Source organism: Hyla sarda, unplaced genomic scaffold (assembly GCF_029499605.1).
Source record: "Hyla sarda isolate aHylSar1 unplaced genomic scaffold, aHylSar1.hap1 scaffold_903, whole genome shotgun sequence".
In the NCBI taxonomy this organism is placed as follows: domain Eukaryota; kingdom Metazoa; phylum Chordata; class Amphibia; order Anura; family Hylidae; genus Hyla; species Hyla sarda.
In genome coordinates, this window is record NW_026610932.1 from 89,405 (window position 1) to 96,944 (window position 7,540).

At 43.2% G+C, this 7,540-nt stretch overlaps 1 long non-coding RNA gene across 1 annotated transcript; it reads right to left on the bottom strand.

Annotated features, from left to right (window-relative positions):
- Positions 1 to 678: 678 nt before the first annotated feature.
- LOC130348993 (uncharacterized) lies at positions 679 to 6,570 on the bottom strand. Its single transcript, XR_008886434.1, has 3 exons — positions 6,128 to 6,570; positions 4,336 to 4,408; positions 679 to 1,228 (listed from the first exon to the last, which is right to left on the bottom strand). It is a non-coding gene; the product is annotated as an uncharacterized LOC130348993 (long non-coding RNA).
- Between the last annotated feature and the right edge of the window lie 970 nt (positions 6,571 to 7,540).

Genomic DNA, 7,540 nt, shown 5'->3' on the forward strand with positions numbered 1-7,540 from the left:
GATCACGTCATTATATTACTATTATATTATATCAGTGATGTCATACAGGGGCGGGGCTGTGATCACGTCATTATATTACTATTATATTATATCATTGAAGTCATACAGGGGGCGGGGCTGTGATCACGTCATTTTATTACTATTATTATATCAGTGATGTCATACAGGGGGCGGGGCTGTGATCACACGTCATTATATTACTATTAAATTATATCAGTGATGTCATACAGGGGGAGGGGCTATGATCACATGTCATTATATTACTATTATATTATATCAGTGATGTCATACAGGAGGCGGGGCTGTGATCACATGTCATTATATTATATCAGTATATCAGTGATGTCATACAGGGGGCGGGGCTGTGATCACATGTCATTATATTACTATTATATTATATCAGTGATGTCATACAGGGGGCGGGGCTGTGATCACATGTTATTATATTACTATTATATTATATCAGTGATGTCCTGCAGGGGGCGGGGCTGTGATCCCATGTTATTATATTACTATTATATTATATCAGTGATGTCATACAGAGGGCGGGGCTCTGATCACATGTCATTATATTACTATTATATAATTTCAGTGATGTCATACAGGGGGCGGGGCTGTGATCACATGTCATATTACTATTATATCAGTGATGTCATACAGAGGGCGGGGCTGTGATCACGTCATTATATTACTATTATATTATATTTTATCAATGATGTCATACAGGGGGCGGGGCTGTGATCACATGTCATATTACTATTATATCAGTGATGTCATACAGAGGGCGGGGCTGTGATCACATGTCATTATATTACTATTATATTATATCAATGATGTCATACAGGGGGCGGGGCTGTACAGATAAACCCGGGGATAACCATCCAGTAACAGGGGATGTTTGGTGGGGGAGATGTACTATATTCCCACCACAGATAGTTATAAGGAGAGTGCAGAGCACATCCCGGGGCTCCATTGCTCATCCTGTCAGGAATGTGGATGGTGAAATCTAATCCAAATCAATATGAGCTCCATGTGAAGACAAGTGCGGTCCTGTGGTGATGAATGAGCAGGTAGGTCTAGACACGTCTCACCCTGAGCTGCTCCAGGACATCATGGTCGCAGTCATCCGTGTATCCACAATCTGTGCAGAGCCGTGGGCCATGGATCAGGGATGTGTAGACAAAGCTGCAGTACCAGAAATCGCCTGTGGATAAGAGGGGAGCCGTTTCTGGAAAGAAAAATATAATCATTATGTCTATGCATAGGAGGATTTAACACAACCAGACCACTCGTCCCTGATGATAATGATAAAGATCTTCCACCATTTCTTATGGGGTTCTGCCACGCACAACCAAAATGCTGCAGATTCCCTCCAGCAGAAAATCTGCACCGAAATAGTGCAGATATGGAAAATACATAAAATAAATAAATAATCAAAGTATTATGTATCTACAGCATTTCTGCCATCAAAATCCGTTCTCCTTGCAAATCTGCCGCAGATCCAAAGCAAGTGACACGCTGAGAATTTAGAATTCGCACCGCATGGATTTTTGCGAAGGTTTTATCCGCTGCGTGCTCATGAGATTTCAGATTATCATCTAGAAAATCTGCAGCATTTCTGCAATGCAAGACTTTAGTGCAGTGTTTCCCAACCAGGATGCCTCCAGCTGTTGCAAAACTACAACTCCCAGCATGCCCGGACAGCCTTTGGCTGTCCGGGCATGCTGGGAGTTGTAGTTTTGCAACAGCTGGAGGCACCCTGGTTGGGAAACATTACACTAAATTAACCCTTTTGTAAACTTATTCTACTCAACCTCCCTTCAGAAGGATGACCAGAGCTGAATAATTAACCAAAGGACAGGGGATAAGTTTTATATTGCTGGGGGTCCGACAGCTGGGACCCGCCGGAATCTCCTACATGGCACCCAGCAGTCCCCAGGTACGAAGAGTGTCAAAAACCGCACAAAGAGGCGGCCAACACGCCCCTCCATGCATCTCTATGGAAGAGTCGGAAATACAGAGTTCGGCTATCTCCGGCTCTCCCATAGAGATACATGGAGGGGTCGACACGCTCCCTTCCTGGGGACTGCCGGGGTACTGTGCAGAGATTGCAGGGGGGTCCCAGCGGTCGGACCCCCAGTGATCTAAAACTTATCCCCTGTGGTTTGGATAGGGGATAAGTTTTACTTCACCGGAGTACCCTTTGCAACTTTTGAAGGGTTTTGTTTTCACGCTGTATACTTTACGGTAAAAATGACCGATTATAATGATCGCCATGGTTACACGCTTTATTATTATTGTACTGTTTTTTGTATGGCTTAAAAAAAAAAGTATGTTTAAATTTCTTCCTCTCGACCCCCATTACTTTCTCATTTTTCCGTATACGGGGCTGTATGAGGCTTCTTTTTTGCACCATGATCAGTATTTATTTATTTTTTCATTGGATTTTTAAACTTAAAGGGGTACTCCGGCGAAAAACATCTTATCCCCTACTAAAAGGATAGGGGATAAGATGTCTGATTGCGGGGGTCCAGCTGCTGGTCTTCTGTGTTCGGGACGTGTCACCACCGTCTATGGGTCGTAGCTGTCATGCGTCCTACCATAGACATGAATGGATGGGGCGTGGCGGCTGTAGTCGCCAGTCATCCGGCACGTAGCGGAGTTCACGCCGTGCATGTATGACCAGGGGGCCGCACTGGAGAGCGCGGGATCTCCAGCAATGGGACCCCCCCGTGATCAGACATCAGATAGGGGATAAGATGTTTTTCACCGGAGTACCCCTTTAACATAAAGTCTGACAATCACAAAAAAAAGTGCCATAACAAGAACAATAGAGACATAATGACATCATCTGTAGTTTTTATCGGTACCATTTTTGTTTTGATGGGACTTTTTGAAAAAAAATATTTTGACTTGATTACAAATTTAAATTTTTTAGTTTACGCCGCTTACTGTACATGATAATAACAATTATATTTTAATCGATCAGACAATTACATACGTGGCAATACCAGATATGTAGTCTTTTATTTTTATAAGATGGGAAAAAGGGGCGATTCATATTTGTATTTATTTTTATATTTTATTCAAGTTCTGCGGAATCTGCAGGCGCTATATAAATAAAAAAATTAATAAATAAACATTTTAAAAAAAATTATATATATATATATATATATATATATATATATATATATATATATGTATATATAGTAAATTTGAGTAGCCGTATTAGTCCAGTGATGCAGATGCAAATCATAAAATGTTGCAGTATCTTGTAATACATTTTTTATTGGACTAACAGCATTTTGTAGAGAAGCTTTCGGGATTCCTCACTTTATCATGTCCAAAGCAAATCTAAGCTCACAAGCAGAAGACACAGGTTACATCTCACAGATATGCAGGGATTTAAGACAATAGATGTGGAGAAGTCACACTAAGGCTGGGTTCACACTACGTTTTTGCCATATACTGTTTTCAATCCGTTTTTCTAAAGAAAACCGTATGGCAAAAAACGGATGGAACAGTATGGAAAAAAGTAAACCGTATGCGTTTTTAAACAGTATACTGTTTTTAAAAGTGCATACAGTTCCGTCAGTTTTTATAGAAAAAAAACCCATACGGTTTTGAAAATGTTGTCCATTTTTAATGAGAGGGGTCTTGGGTGGGGACTTTAGGATTCAAATGCGCATGTGCAAAGTAAAAACGTATACGTTTTTCCCGTATGGAACCGTATACATGTGCGTTTCCCATTGACATCCATGTTAAAAAAATACGTATGCGGTTGCAGTACGGTTTTTAAACCGGAGACAAAATCGTGGTCGTGGCATTTGAATCCTAAAGTCCCCACCCAAGACCCCTCCCATTAAAAATGGACAAAATTTTCAAAAACGTATGTTTTTTTTTCTATATCTGTGTTTGCTGTTGTCTGCCATTATCGGTGAGGATCCGGCTGCTGATAGCAGCTGAAGCTCACCTGCTATGTAGCGAGCGGAGTTCCTGCACTCACTTCATAGCCGCCTCATAAATGTACGGCACTGTGTGTGAAGTTACTCGCTGCAGAGCCATACATTTACAGCGTGTGTCCATAACCCCTTAAGGACACAGGGCGTACCTGTATACCCTGGTCCCGTTACTGGAGTTTAAACCATTCTCACGAGCTAAGCACTCTTCAAACCCGGTGGGTCCCGAATGCTATCAGCAGCCAGGACCCAGGGTTAATGCCGGGCCGGTCTGGCTATTGCCCGGCTTTAACCCTTTAGATGCCGCGATCAAAGCGGATTGCAGCGTCTAAAACTAAACTAAAATGATCCCTGCAGATCAGCTGAGAGCCCTTACCTGCCTTCTCACTGTCCGATCGCTGATCTGCTGCTCCAGGAGGCTTCAGCAATTAAAAGATCACATGGTATAGCTAAAAAAAATAAAATAAAAAATAAGTGTTAAAAAAAAAGTTAGTAAGTGAATTATCCCCTTCCTAATAAAAGTTTGAACCCCCCCTTTCCCATTTTTAAAATAATGTAATTACTTTTCTTTTTTATCATTTGTGGTACCACTGTGTGCATAAATGTCTGAACTATTAAAATATAAGGTTTGCTAAAACACACGGTCGATGGCGTACACATAAAAAAATACCAAAGTCCAAAATTGTGCATTTTTGGTCACTTCATGTACCATAAAATTATTAAGAAAAAGCAATAAAAAAGTCCTTTTAAAACAAAAATGGTACCGATATAAACTACAGACCACGGTGCAAAAAATAAGCCTTCATATGGCCCCGTACGTGGAAAAATAAAAAGTTTTAGGGGTCAGAAGGTGACAATTTTAGACATGCTAATTTTGGTAAGTAGTAAAATAAAATAAAACCTATATAAATTGGGTATCCTTGTAACCGTATGGACCTACAGAATAAAGATAAGGTGTAATTTTTTCGGAAAAGTGCACTGCGTAGAAACGGAAGCCACGAAATTTACAAAATGGTGTTTCATTTTTTAAATTTCATCCCACAAATAAGTTTGTTTTTGTTTTACCGCAGATTATGTTATGAAATAAGTGATGTCATTACAAAGTACAATTGGTGACGTGAAAAACAAGTCCCTATATGGGTCTGTGGGTGCAAAATTGAAAGCGTTATGATTTTTAAAAGGTGAAGAGGAAAAAATGAAGGTGCAAAAACAAAAATTTGCTGGGTCCTTAAAGGGGTACTCCATCCCTAGACATCTTATCCCCTATCCAAAGGATATCTAGGGGCAGTGTATGCCTTTATGGCCAAAATTAGTTCTTAAAGGGGTACTCCGGCCCTGAGACATCTTATCCCCTATTCAAAGGATATCTAGGGGCAGAGTATCCCTTTATGGCCAAAATTAGTTCTTAAAGGGGTACTCCGGACCTGAGACATCATATCCCCTATCCAAAGGATAGGGGATTACATGTTTCACCGTGGGGGTCCCGCTGCTGGGGACCCCCGCAATCTTGTATTCGCCACCCACCTGTTTGAGCTGCACGCCTCAGTGCCAGCTCACAAACCGCTGGGTGGCGACCACGGGGCCGGAGAATGGAGATGTCACGACTCAGCCCCCGTGTGACTTCACCCCCCCTGCCCCGCTATGCAAGTCTATGGGAGGGGGTGTGACGGCTGTCACGGCTCCTCCCATGGACTTGCATAGCGGGGTCGGGGGTGACATCACACGGGGGCTGAGTCGTGACTTCACGATTATCAGGTCCTGTGGTCGCCACCCGGCTGTTTGTGAGCTGGCACTGCGGCGTGCAGCTTAAACACGTGGGTGGCGAATACAAGATTGCGGGGGTCCCCAGCAGCAGGACCCCCACGGTGAAACATCTTATCCCCTATCCTTTGGATAGGGGATAAGATGTCTCAGCGCCGGAGTACCCCTTTAAGAACTAATTTTGGCCATAAAGGGATACACTGCCCCTAGATATCCTTTAGATAGGGGATAAGATGTCTCAGGGCCCAAGTACCCCTTTAAGGGGTTTAGGGTATAATCTAAAAAAAAGGTATCACAGCTATGTACAAAAATAATACAGAAACAAATGACATACGGTTTACAAAAAGGTAATAAAGAGAGCAACAAGACACTGATAAACAGGGATAAATGGGTAAGAAAGTCCTTACGTATCCATGTGAGGGATCCTTGATGGTATAATCCCATGAAGTTGGTTACAGAGATCACCTCAGGATCCATGCTACAAAGCTCCAGAGGGTCGGGCCTTCTTCCCCCTGGGTGGACCATCATACATTCTCCACAGTTCACTTCAAAAGGTCCAGACGTGGGATGACCTGGTTAGAGGATTTAGCCAGAGATGTCCTGTGTCTGGTCTTGGCTGAAGAGGTTACACAAAACCCTAGCAGAAATGTTGGGCCCCTTACACAGTGTGGAGTCGGACCCCCGCTTCCTGTGACACACGGTGGATTTTATCAGTTTCGAGTATAAAATAATAACGCCGCTCCAGGATAACATATTACTTATTACTTTTCCATTACTCCACTGGAAAATAGTTTTTTTTAAATCAACTGCTCCAGAAAGTTAAACAGATTTGTAAATTACTTCTATTTAAAAATCTTAATCCTTCCAGTACTTATGAGCTGCTGTATGCTTCACAGGAAGTTGTGTAGTTCTTTTCTGTCTGACCACAGTGATCTCTGCTGACACCTCTGTCCAGAACAGGAGCAAATCCCCATAGCAAACCGGACAGTTCCTGGCATGGACAGAGGTGGCAGCAGAGAGCACTGTGGTCAGACAGGAAAGAACTACACAACGTCCTGTGGAGCATACAGCAGCTCATAAGTACTGGAAGGATTAAGATTTTAAATAGAAGTCACTTACAAATGTAAATAGTAGTGAGACGGGAAAGGAGAGGGCACACAAAGAGGTTACTTCACCTTAATTATGGTGCAGCACGGTATCGGCAACCTAAATAGTCGTCTCCTGCCGGGTGCACATACGAGAAGTGAAGTATCAAATATAATACAAGGAAGAAAACATACGCGCACTCACCGCTCAGCGGAGACAATTCGGTGTAGTGTAGCTGGATCACAGCATTAGCGCAGGTGTAATGGTGCTCGGAGGCCTCGCAAGGCAAGAAGAAGCACGCATTCATGTGTGAAACTGCCGGCGTAGCCTCCGAGCGCCATTACACCTGCTAATACTGTATAGCAAGACGGAAATAAGCCACACTCACCCGGACTTCAGCTTCACCATTAGGAGTTTATTTCCAAAAATTTGGCTGCAAACATGTGGAAATATACAATTCCATGGCGGGGAGCGAGAGCCGGCAAGGCTCTCAGACGCGGGGCACACCACTGATGAGAAACTAGTAGCCTATCAGTGGTGTGCCCCGCATCTGAGAGCCTTGCCGGCTCTCGCTCCCCGCCATGGAATTGTATATTTCCACATGTTTGCAGTAGGGATCGACCGATTATCGGTTTGGCCGATAATCACGATTTTGGGCATTATTGGTATCGGCAATTACCTTGCCGATAATGCCCCGCGACCGCCCCCCCCCCCATCGCACCGGCCCCATTGCC